This window comes from Castor canadensis, chromosome 14 (assembly GCF_047511655.1).
Source record: "Castor canadensis chromosome 14, mCasCan1.hap1v2, whole genome shotgun sequence".
In the NCBI taxonomy this organism is placed as follows: domain Eukaryota; kingdom Metazoa; phylum Chordata; class Mammalia; order Rodentia; family Castoridae; genus Castor; species Castor canadensis.
In genome coordinates this window covers 108,847,534-108,860,705 of record NC_133399.1, presented here as the reverse complement: position 1 = coordinate 108,860,705, position 13,172 = coordinate 108,847,534, and positions in this window count along the sequence as shown.

Genomic DNA, 13,172 nt, shown 5'->3' with positions numbered 1-13,172 from the left:
CTACAATCCATTTCAAGTTATTTTTACATAAACTGAGTTTCTGTCAAAGTTTATCTCTAGCCTATGGATATCTTATTGTCCCAGCTTTCCTCTGCTAAATTGCTTTTGCAAGAATTGTTTGGCTATACTTGTGTGGGCCTAGTTCTGACTTCCTTATTCTGTGCCATGGGTGTATGTGTGTGTCTGTCTCTCTGTCAATGCTGCGTAAGCTTCATTCCTAACAGCCACATAATCCCACTTGTTATTCCTTCACAATTTCTTTTAGCTATTTTGGTTCTTGTGCTTTTCTTCATAATTTTTAGAATGAACTTGTCAGTATCTAAAAAAGTCCTGCTGAGATTTTTGCAGGATTGTATTTTGAGAGAATTTACATATGAGCCTTTAGCCATGAATGGGATGTTACTCCATTTACTTAACTCTTCTTTAATTTCTTCCACTAATGTTTTTCAATTTTCCATACGCAATTCCTATACATGTTTTGTTAGATTTATACTTAAGAATCGGCTGTTTTTGGATGGGAGCTCACTATCTAGCCTCCCGAGTGTTGGGATTACAGATGTGCCCAACCATGCTCTGCTCCAGAAACTACTATTTTGAGCAATTACAAATGACATTGTACTTTTGATTTCAGTGTCCATATGTCCATTGCTAGCTTACAAAAATGCAATTTGCTTTTGCTTGTTAATCTTGTTTCCTGCAATCTTGCTGGTCTCATTTATTAGATTTAGGGCTTTTAAAAAAAAATGCAGGTTCTTTGGGGTTTTGTAGGCAGGTGACCATGTTACGACAAATAGGTATAATGTTATTTCTTCCTTTCTGACCTGCATTCCTTTAATCATTTTTAAAAACTTGCCTTGTTTTTCTGGCTTGAATTCCAGTACTGTGTCAAATAGAACTAGTGAGAGTGGAAATCCTTGACTTATTCTCAATCTTGCAAAACACATTTAGCTTTTCACCATTAAATGCAATGTTACGTGTGGGTCTTTTGTAAGTTCTTTTTGTCAGGTTATAGAAGTTCCCTTGATTTCTACTTTCAGAGTTTTTAATCACAAATGGGTATCAAATTTTGCCAAAATCTTTTTTTCTGTACCAACTGGTAGGATCATACTATTCATCTTTAGCCTGTCAGTGTGGTGGATCAGATCCATCGATTTAGATATCTCACACAAGTTCTGTAACCCCTGAACTAAATCTTGTTAGTCATGCTGTAAAATTCTTCATATGTACTGCTACATTTTATTTGCTAATATTTTGTTGAGGATTTGCATTTAAATGAGAGATATTGGGCTGTAGTTTTATATATATATATATATATATATATATATATATGTCTAGTTTTGGTAACAGGGCAATATGGTCTCATAAAATGCACTAGGAAATAAATGCCCCCCCCAATATTTCTACTTTAATGGAAGATGTTGTGTAGAGTTGACATTATTTCTTCTTCATAAGTCTCTGGTAGAACTCTCCAGTGAAATTATCCTGGCTTCAATATATCTGTTCTGGAATTTTAAATTACAAGTTCAAATTTCTTCAAAGTTGTAGTTATTTATATAATCTATTTCATATCAGGTGTGTTGTGGTAGCTTGTGGTTTTTTGGAATTGGTCCATTTCATCCGAATTGTTAAACTGATGTGTGTAAAGTTAACCACAGTACTATCCTTTGATGTCTTAAGGGTCTGACATGATAGTCCATTTCATTCCCAATTTTGCTGGGTGCCAGTGGCTCACGCTTGTAATCCTAGCTACTTGAGAGGCTGAGATCAGAAGGATCACAGTTTGAGGTTAGCCTGGGAAAATAGTTTGTGAGACCCCATCTCCAAAGTCACCAGAGCAAGATGGACTAGAGGTGTGGCTCAAACAGTAGAGCACCTGCTTTGCAATAGCAAAACTCTGAGTTCAAACTCCAGTCTCATAAAAAAAAAAAGTTTTACTAGAATTTTATCAATTTTTCTGACCTTTCTGATGAGGCAGACTTTTTTTTTGAAAACAAGGTCTTGCTAACCCACGCTAGCTTGGAACTTTCTATGTGGCTCAGGCTGGTGTCAAACTCATGATCTATTTGCCTTAGCTTCCCAAATAATGGGATTACAGGTATGTGTCACCACACCTGGCAAGAGTCAACTTTTTCTTTCATTGATTTTTCTTTATTACTTCTTTGCTTTTAATCTCATTAATGTCTCCTCTTGTCTTTAATTTTTTGTTCCTCTACTTGCTTTGGATTTATTTTTTCCTTATTTTTCTAGTTTCTTCAATTGGGAGCTTAGTTTGAGCCTTTTCCTCTTTTCTTACGTAAGCATTTGATATGACAGTCTTTCTTCTCAGCACTGCTGTAGCTATGTCCCTCAAATTTTGTTATGGTGTACTTTCATTTTCATTTAGCTCATTGTATTTTTAAATATCCCTTGAGACTTGTCAAGCTGTGGATTATTTAGAAGTTTATCAGTTTCTAATGGATATGGATCGTCGAGCACTAATTTCTTGTTTGATCTCAGTGTGGTAAGAGGACCACAGTGTTAGGTAAGTTGAGGTCTGACTTCTGGTCTAGCATACAGCCTGTACTGGTTTTATAACATTTGGAAAGAAAGTGCATCCTCACCCATGTTTATTGCAGTGCTATTCAATAGCCAAGTTATGTAAACAGCCAAGATGCCTCACTATTGATGAATGGATCAAGAAAATGTGGTATCTATACACAATGGAATTTTACTCAGCCATGAAGAAGAATGAAATCCAATCATTAGCAAGTAAATGGATGGAACTGGAGACCATCATCCTGAGCGAGGTTAGCCAGACTCAGAAGACCAAAAATCATATGTTCTCCCTCATATGCGGACTTTAGATCTAGGGCAAATGCAGCAATGTGGTCGAACTTGGGTCACATGATAAGGGGAGAGCACATATGGGAAGTATGGGGATAGGTAAGAAACCCAAAACATGGAAGTATTTGATGTCCCTACGATAGAGGAACTAATACAGAAACCTTAAAGTGACAGAGGTCAACATGAGAAGGGGATCAGAAACTAGTGAAAGAATCAGTAAGAGATGAATCAACTTGGGTTGTAACACACTTGTACATGGAAGCGATGCTAGGAATCTCTCTGTATAGCTATCCTTACCTCAGCTAGCAAAAACGCTTTGTCTTTCTTACTATGCTTATGTCTTCTCTTCAACAAAATTAGAGATAAGGGCAGAACAGGTTCTGCCTGGAAGCGAAGGGGGTGGGGGGTAGGGGGGAGCAATGACCCAAATAATGTATGCACATGTGAATAAACAAATATAAATTAAAAAAAAGGAAAAAGAAGAAAGTGCATCCGGCTTTGCTGGGTGGAGTGGCATGCATGCTGATTACAGTGTGTTGGCTGATGTCGCTCCTCAGGTTCTTTATTTGCTTGCTGACTTTCTGCTTAGTTCTTCTAGCATTTCTGATAAAGAGGTGTTGAAGTTGCCAACTGTGATTATGGATTTATTTTGTTTTCGTTAGTTTTTGCTTCACATATTTTGGAGTTTTGTTATTTGGCATTTATAATTTAGGCTTGTTATGTCTTCTTGAAAGAGCGTCCCTTTTAATCAATATGTCTTGACCTTCCCTGTGCATGGCAATTTTCTTTTCTTTGCTCTGTAGCGTACTTTAGATCATATTAATCTGGGCATTCTTTCTTCCCTCCTCCCTCTCTCTCTCCCTGGCTCTCTCTGTCTCGGATTGAACCAAGCACCTCATATATGTGAAGGAACTGCTCTTCCATCGATCTGTATCCCGTGCACTCATTCTCTCTTCATTAATGTTTTCACAGTGTGTCTTTTTCTATTTTACTTTCAAGCTATTTATTTTGTTATATTCAAAGTGAGTTCCTTCCAGACAGCAGTTAGGTCATGCTTTTTATCCAGTCTGCCAAGCTCTGTCTCTTAATTGCTCTATGACATCATACCTGTAAGGTAATTACATTTTAGAGTCTTAGCTCCCTTTCCTCCCTGCCATTATTACTATGTTTCATTTGTATTTTTTTTTTCTGCCTTCATGTGAACCACTTGAGCACTTTTTAGAATTCCAGTTTGTTTTCTGGATAGTGTTTTGCATGTGTCTCTTTGCCTAGCTTTTTTTTCAGTTGGTGCTGTGGATATTGCATTTTACCTATCCTATCTACTGACGTCAGCATTTTATCTGTTTGCGTGAAGTGCAGAAACCTTAGTTCCTCTTTATGCTCCTTTCTTCTCCCTCACTTACAGCATAATTATCTCAAATACTTCTCGTAGCTAAATCGAGAACCACGACTGAAATGTTATAATTGTGGCTTTAATTTCAGATATAACTTTTAATTAAAAAAAAGATCAGAACTCAGGACCTCATGCTTGCTAGGCAGGTACTCTACACCTGAAGTCACTCCTTCAGCCTTCAGATATAATTTTAAAAACTCAAGAAAAGAAGATACTGTATTTACCTGTATTTTCCTGTTTATGTTGTTCTTCATCCTTTCTGATGTTCTAAGATTTCTTTTGTTATTTCCTTTTTGGTTAGAGAATATCCTTTAGCCATTCTTTTAAGGTAGGTCTTTTGGCAACCAATTCTCTGTTTTACTTCTTCTGAGGACGTCTGTTTACACTGTATTCATGAAGAATATTTTTACTGGATATAGAATTCTGGATTTGCAGGATTTTTTTCTGCTGACAAACCTGCTGTCATTCCAGTTGTTTCTCCTCATGGTCAGGTGTTGTTTCCACTTTTGAGACGTTTTTGTTCTTTTGTGTGTGTGTGTGTATGTGTGTGTGTTGTTAGGGTTTGAACTCAGGGCCTGACTCTTGCTGGGCAGGTGCTCTACCAGTTGAGCCATGTCCCCCACACTTTTTAGTTTAGATATTTTTCAGGTAGGGGCTCCCACCACCACCACCTTCACCGGCTCCAGGTCAGCCTCAGACCGAATCTACTACCTATGATCTCTGTAATTGGGGTGACACAATTACAGAGGGCCACCACAGCTGGCTTATTGATTGAGATGGGGGCTAGGTAACTTTTTGCTTGTACTGGCCTCAAACTTCAATCCTTCTGATCTCTGCCTCTCAGTTGCTACCTCCTGAGTAGCTGGGTGTGCCCACCTCCCCTGGCCGTAAGGAGTTTTTCTTTCTCGAAAATCTGACTATCATGTATCATGGAATTAATTCCTTTGCGATTATCCTGTTTGAAGTTGATGTGTCCTTTTCAATTTGTAAGTTTATATCTTTTGCCAGAATTCTAAATTTTCATCCATTACTATTCTTTCAACACTTCTTCAGCTTTGCTTAATTTTCCTTTTCTTCTGGGAACTTAATGACAGGAAAGTTAAATATCTTGTTTCAATCCTATCATCTCTGATTCTGTTTATTTTTCTTAGTCTATTCTTTTCCTGTTGTTCAAATTGGGTAATTTCTTTCCCTTTTAAATTAAATTTTTTTTACAATTAAGAATACCATTAATAGTATCAGGGAGTTTCACTGTGAAAATTTCACCGACGCATATAGTGTACTCTGAACAAGTCCACCCCTCTCTATTGCATTATTATGTACCCTTAGCCCCTCTCTCTTTCCGCCTTTTACATATAGATTTTGGTGGGTTTCATCAAATTAGATAAGTTTTATTGCCCAATTTTCAATTTTGCAGATTTGTACCCGGTCCCTTCCATTCTGCTGTTCAGCCAAAACAAATGAATTTCTTTGATTTCAGTTACTGTATTTTTCAGCTCTGAAGTTTCCATTTGATTCTTTATATCTTCTCTTTCCTTGTTGAGAGTTTGTACTTCTTCATTTGTCTCAAGACAGCTTGCAACTGCTGACAAGACTGTTTGCGTTTATGATGACTGCTCCAAAATCTTTGTCACATAATTCTAACATCTATGTCACCTGACTTGGTTGTCTTTTCTTACCCAGTTGAGGTTTTGCTGGTGCTTGGTATGACGAGTGATTTTCAATTAAAACCGACTCCTAGCTTATTATGATATGAGATTCTAGATTTTACTTAAATATTCTGTTAAAGTGGGTCCCTAACACTACTCTAGTCATGGAAGAGGGGGCTCCATCCTATTATTTCCAGGGCGGGTGGTAGTTCAGTTTCCATACTCGGTCTCAGTTGATACCTGGGAGCAGGAGGGGAAGAAGTTGCTCCTTGTTCTTCTGGGCAGCACTGGGAGTTCAGCTCCTCACTAAGCTGTTGAAGCTACCCTGTCAGGTAATGTCGGAGGCCTCCACATACACCACAAGAAGGGGTGGCTTCTTACCAAAGTGCAGTGATGAAAGTCCTGGCTCTCCAGTAGGCTTGTAACCACACCAGCAGAGTGTGACTGCCTCATGACTGCTGGGTGGGGTTGTGAGTCCAGACTCTTTATGTGGTCTTTATTAACGATGCAGAGAAGGGAACCTTGTTGCCACCTTATGGGATAAAAATCCCATTTCCTTTGTTGGCTGGACATCACCCAGTTGCGGGAGGGTGGCTCTTGAATACAGTATACTTAAAATTAATGGCCAATGGGAAGGAAGAGCCAAGAGCATTTTCTAAAGCAAAAACACTCATCTGGATCCCTTTAATTCAGGGGGGAAATTAAAGCCTCCTCTGTTCTGAGATCCTTGGGATGCTAGCATTTGTATGGTGTGATTTTTAAACTGAAGAACAGAAAGGATCTGCATTTGTAGTCTTTGTTTTTATGCTAAGAATGGAACCCAAGGCTTTGTGTGTGTTAGATAAACATTTTCCTACTGTATTTTCAGCTTCTTGTTTCTGTCAGTGTCTCACCCCAGCTTCCCCATCCTGACAGCCACACTTGATTCCTGGAGCAACAGTGGAATCCAGTTCTTAGTTTTCCTATCCTTGCAGTCTCTGTAGTGATGCCGTGGTGCCTCCTCAGAGGTATGGGTCCAGTGTAGGGCCTTTCCTGTGTCTAATTATTAATAATTGCAGCTTTTTCTTTTCAGTTTCCCAGCCCTAAGGGTCATGAGCAATGGTGGACTCCCAGAAATGCTATTTACACACATTTAGTATAGTGAACATAATGTCTGCCCCATAATTCTTGTCTGTCTTTACAGTTTCTATCATCCTGATATCTTAGGGTTATCTTGCTGCTTTTCAGTTTTTCAGATCTACTTAACAATGCTTTTATTAACATGACTAATATAGATTCCCTCTCCTGAATAGTCTCTGACTGTACAGGAACCTACAAGAGCATTCAATATGTTAGCTGGTTGCAAAATAAGTATCAAACCAACAAAAACTAGTTAAGAAACATAACTTGTTGTTTGCTAAGGCTGGCAACCCTATATGTGGAGAGGCTGCTATACGTGTTTTTTATGGGGTCAAGGGATGGAGATGGTGTGTGTGTGTGGGGTCCTGCACAGGATTGCTTGCACCACAAATATATTCTGCTATTTTAAGTATTCAGAGTTGAAAATATTGAATGTATTACAAAGATGGGCTTTAGCTGGTTATGGACTCCCAGAAACACTATCCATACATATACCAATATAGTGGTTATAATGCCTGCTCCACTAACTGCCCCTTTTTTTTTTTTGTTTTGGCAGTACTGGAGTTTGAACTCAGGGCCTCATGCTTGCTAGACAGACACTCTTACTGCTCGAGCCACTCTACCAATCTTTTTTTTTGTGTGTGATGGTTTTTTTCCAGATAGGATCTCATGACAACCAGCCTGGGACTGGCTTCAAACCACAATCCTCCTGATCTCTGCTTCCTGAGTAGCTAGAATTATGGGTGTGAGCCACTGGCTCCACCATAATTCTTGTTTTATTATTTATTTTGTCAGGTCACTCACATTCACTGACTCAATGGTGTCTCCAAGCCTCCTTCCATCAAACTGACCTGTGATCAAACCAGAGGTGGCTGAGTCCATGAGGTTAGTGATCTGGGAGGCTGGCCACGAGGAGCGATGCTGAGTCAGAGTCTTTCTGGGAGTAAAGTCCCACTGTGGAGGTGTGCACTCTGTTCTTCTGCAGCTTACAAGGCACGTCTCCTGATGGCTTGTGTGTGTCTCCCCCACCCCACCGAGTGACTTGTCATTACAGCACAACTTGTTCTTGTTTGTTGAAGAGTGATATCTGAGAATTTCCACTGCCACCCCATTCAAATTAACAAAACACTTAAATACAAATACGAATGTTCAGGGTTGTACCTAAGAGCTGGTAAGACTGCAGATTTAAAGCTGGTTACCCTGGGAGAATGGGCTTAGGAAGTTTAGGGAGTGAGAGTGTGGGTGGATTCATTTTTCACATTTTATATACTTCTTCACTGCTCACAATAATTCTTTTTATAAAGAAAATGTAGCATTTGTTAAGACCAGTAAAAATGAAGTATCATTAAAAACAAAAGGTTAAACTGAAACTTCCTACCCCAATACAACTATTTTCACTCATTTCGAAATCAGGAGTCCCTATCATAGGGGATATCATTCCAAAACCCCTAGTGGGTGCTTGAAACTGCAAATAGTACCAAATTCTACATAGGTACTGTTTTTCCACATACATACATACATACATATCCATAATAAAGTTTAATCTATAAATTAGAAACCATAAGAGGTTAACAATAGCAAAACAGAACAATTATAACAGTGCGATATAATAAGAGTTATGTGAATGTGGTCTCTCCCTCTCAAGAGATCTTACTGTATTGTACTCAGCCTTCTCGTGACAGTGTGAGATGACACCATGCCCTATAGGATGAGAAGAACGAGAGCTGAAGCGAGTTGGGTGGAGGAGGCACTGTGAAACAGCAGTATGGTACCTGAGCGTAATCACTGTGGTACCTCCACTGATGGTTGATCTGATAACCAAGGCAGCTTCCAAGTGGCCAGGAGGATGGTGGGTGGTGTATACAGTGGATATGCTGGATGAAAGGCTGGTTCATACCTAGCGTGGGAAGGAATGAGCATCTCATCATGCTGTGTAAGAATTTCTTATTTCTGTAATGTTCCATTTCATATGATCCTAGTCAATCATGGGTAACTGAAACTACGGGAAGTGAATGTGGATAACGGGAGAGCACTGTATTGTCTTTCCCACACACGCCGTTTTCGCACAGTTGCAATCATAGGATGTGAACTGCTTGAACTACTTCATCTTCTGCTAACATACTTCATCTTGTGCTAACATACTAGCAAGACCGTTTCTGTGGGCTGCATCTCTGGTTCTCTTTGCAAGCATTGATTTTCAGGCTGGAAGGGCAGCCATGGTTACCCGGCTCAGAGGAGTCCTTCCTGAGCCCTGTCCTAACCAGCAGAGGAAAGGGGAGTGAGGATTTAGCTCATACTGGATAAGTTCCTTTTTTCCTTTGGGCCTCATTTTTTTTTTTTTTTCGATCTGGAAAATGAGGCACTGGAAGTAGGCTCTCCCTGGGGTCTCTTCCAATTACCATCCATTATCGTCATAGGCACATCATAAATAAGGATCATTTGGACATAATTCTTTGTAAATCTTTATTTAATCCACCAGCCTTCCTGTTTTAATATCACTTGGCGTAATGTGAGTCATTTATCCTCATGATAGATACGTGGTGGTGGATATAATTTTTTCTTTCGTAGATGGAGAAACTGAGTCCAGAGGTGTGGGATGATTGACCACAGTTTTGGCCTCTTATCAGGGCAGCTGTGGGTTTGGGCTTCCCCTAGTTAGGACTGATGGAGAACAGAGCTCTGTGGTGTAGACAACAGGCGGTGGCGTCATTCTGGTTATTGAATAGATCCATCACTTTCTGCCACCTCCCTCTTTTTCCTCTTTGGTCTCCAAGTCACCATATTTCTCTGTGGTATTTCTTCAGGATATGTTCATGAACAGACCTTTGGAGCCCCACCCACCTACCCACGTGTGCGCACCACACACATATGCACGCACGCCTGACAATTTGGTCACACCTAAGATGCAGATAAAGCTGAAGGGAGCCTGCAAAAGGATCTGTAGATAAAAAGTCCAGTATCTGGGCAGGTAACACCCAATTACAACAGAGCGGTGTTGACTTACACTTTTCCTTATCGGGGGAAATCAGGTATTCGTGTAAATCAGAAAAGGATTTGATGGATGACAGTTCATTGGCGTCTCTAGCCAACGGGCAGGTTTGGTTAAACAAAATATATATTCTCCTTATCTCCAGTGGCGACTATCGCTACAACTCTCCGGCTCCCCTCTACTTCTCTGAGCTCTATAAAGACGGGGGTCTTATCTAGAATTTGTAAGAGCCTCATGTCTCACAGAGTCTGTGCTAAAATCACTCTGACAACCCTGCAACTCAGGCTCAGCTCAAGTCATTTTGGCAGACAGATGATCCTCCCTTATCAGTAATTGTCTTGGCAATAAATGTCCTTTTCTGAAGATGCTTGTTTAGACTACCCCAGGGGGAGGACAGGTACCAGCTCCCTGGGTGGGAGGAGTCCTGGGGATTTGGGGTCCTGCAGATGGTTCATGGGCCCTGCGTGTTTTTTGAGTGATGCATGCAGAAAACACAGCCTCGTAGGAGGAGGTGGCTCTTCTGTAATATGGGCTGCAAGTGTGTACAGGAAGGAAAATGCCAGAAACAATCCCAAGAGACAGGGCCTTGGGGAAAGCAGAAAGTCTTGGAATGGGTAATAAAGAAGTAAGGATGGGGACAGATACAGAAAGGTGCAGGAGGCTAAAGGAAGGTGAGTAGTTTAAATAGGCCCTGAGGAAACTGCTGAAATTTTGGTGCTGCTTGTTGGAAAAGATGATGGTCTCTCTGGAGATTTTTGGTAACAGGAATGTGATAGCTGGGGGACACAGTGAGGAGTCAGACACCTCCTCATGAGAGGCAGCGCTCTCTGCCTTTCAGCCTCTGAGAGATTGACCTTGACCACCCTTCTCCTTCTCAAGCTAGCCTTCTTCCAGAGTGGTCTCCAGCCTCATGCCTGCAGCTGCAGGAGGCAGTAATGCCCACCTGCTCTCTCTGCCTGCTGGAGTTGATCTCAGATCATGGGGACTCTAATTGGCCTACTGGCCTTTTCTCTTGTTCCTAGCTGCTCTTGTTTTTTAGGTACAAGCAATGAGCTGGTCAGAATGAAAATCCTGGGAGTGGTCCCCATCACTCAGCTCAACATTCTGTGAGAACTTACACATTACCTCCAACTGTCCTCCTGTCCCAGGAGAGTCTCATCTTAGGCTTCAACCCACAATGGCACAGTGTCTGTTCCTGGGGTGAATAACTTCAGTCTTGTACCAGGTCTTCACCCCGATGATGTGACCTACACTTCCCCTTCTTGCTTTTGATTTGGGTTTCCCTGGTGATGAGTGATGCTGACATCTTCTCATGTGCTTCCTGGCCGTCTCATATCTTCTTTGGAAATGTGTACCCAAGCTGCCCCTTTTAAATTGGGTTTTGGTTTTACTTGTTGTTGAGTTGCATGTGTTCTTTATATATTTTGAATATTAACCTCTTAGTGGACATGGATATGATTTGAAAATATTTTCTCCTGTTCTGTTGGATGCATTTTCACTTTGTTGATTGTATCCTTTGATGCGCAGAAGTTTCTGAGTTTGAGGTAATACAATTTATCCAATTTGTTGTTGTTCTTGTTGTCTGTGTTTTTGGGGTCATCTTCTCAGTCTGCTCTTTTTGGTCTGTGGCCACTTAGACTTGGAATGTTAGTTTGGGGACAAAGCTTCCTTTTGTGTCTGTGTGGCCAGATGGTGACAACTTTGACAGGACCATCAGCAGCCCTGGGCAGAATTTGAGGTTCATTGTTGATGCTCATTTCCCATCTGCTTGGCCAGCCCAGTCCAGCCTTAGTTCAATTGTATGTCTTCATCTTTCCTTGCAAGGCCACATTTTCTAGATTGTGTGGCCTCTTGGTTTTCTGAGAAGCACACTTATGGATAACTAGGTTTCCTATGTTGTCAATTGGAGACACGGGCCTGTCTTGGAGAGTTGAAGATGAGGATGAGAGAGTCCCACAAACACAGCCCCCACCCCCTAAATTGTAGAGGAACAGAGCATTGTAACCCTGTTCCCAGGCCCCTCATCTCCTGGGGTGCGTGTGTGTGTGTGTGTGTGTATGAGAGAGAGACCATCACCACTTACTCTTGTCCTCCATGGAGGGGCATACCCTGCAGATAATATTGGGTTAGAATTTTCCTGTTTTCTTTGAGGCTAATTCTGGTTTGAGACCATCCTAACTCATTCTCTAAAGTAGCAATTTTGTTTTTCTTTAGATTCCAGCCTGTAATTCACTTTATTTTTATTATGCAAAATCTATTTTAACTATGGAATAAATTCATACTCCTACACAACTTTTGGGAAATCCAAACAGAGGCAAAGAGGAAATCAGGAGGCATCCATAAACTTTGTTCAGCTGTAGCCCACATGAACCTCCTGAGATTTTCTCCAGGCATGGTGGAGGGACAGACAGACAGCTCTGCACACATTTAGATGCATGTTTTCAGGACTGACATCATTCTATATTTCCTATCTTCACGCTGCTCCAAACTTCAACACCTGCCGTCCTTTCAGTTCCTTGCCCCACAGAGAAAGCAGAAAGCCCTGTGCCCTCCCCACCCCCACTCGCCCCTGTGCACGGCTGATTTTTCTCCTTCTGCCTGTGGCTGAGCTGTCCTTGATCTCATATGAGGTCTCTTCTACCTCTCCTGTGGATTAGACCCATGCCTTCCAGTAAACCTTCTCTCTCCTTTGACTCACCGTCCTTTCTTGTCTTCTCCATCATTCTCTCCAGACACTGAATAATATCTCCCTTCTTTACAAATATGATGCTCCCTGCTAAATTCACACTCCCTGAAGGGAGGAAGGGGCTGTGCAAATAGTGCACTCAGCTGCAGTACAAGATTCTTTTTTTTTTTCAAGTTTTTTGGTGTACTGGGGTTTGAACTGAGGGCCTCACACTTTTTATGCAGGCACTCCATCATTTGAGCTATGCCCCCAGCCCTTTTTGCTTTATTTTTCATATAGGGTCTTGCACTTTTGTTGAGGCTTGGCCTCAGACTATGATCCTCCTACCTCTGCCTCCCACCAAACTGGGATTACAGATGTATGCCATCTTGCTAGACTCCTACAGGATTCTATGTCTGTGTGTCTGGTCAGTCTCCCTTCTTATAAAGCCACCAGGATTCAATCAAGAGGGCTCCACTCAGATGACTTTGTCTAATTCTAATCGCCATCCAAAGGCCCCACCTCTGAACACCA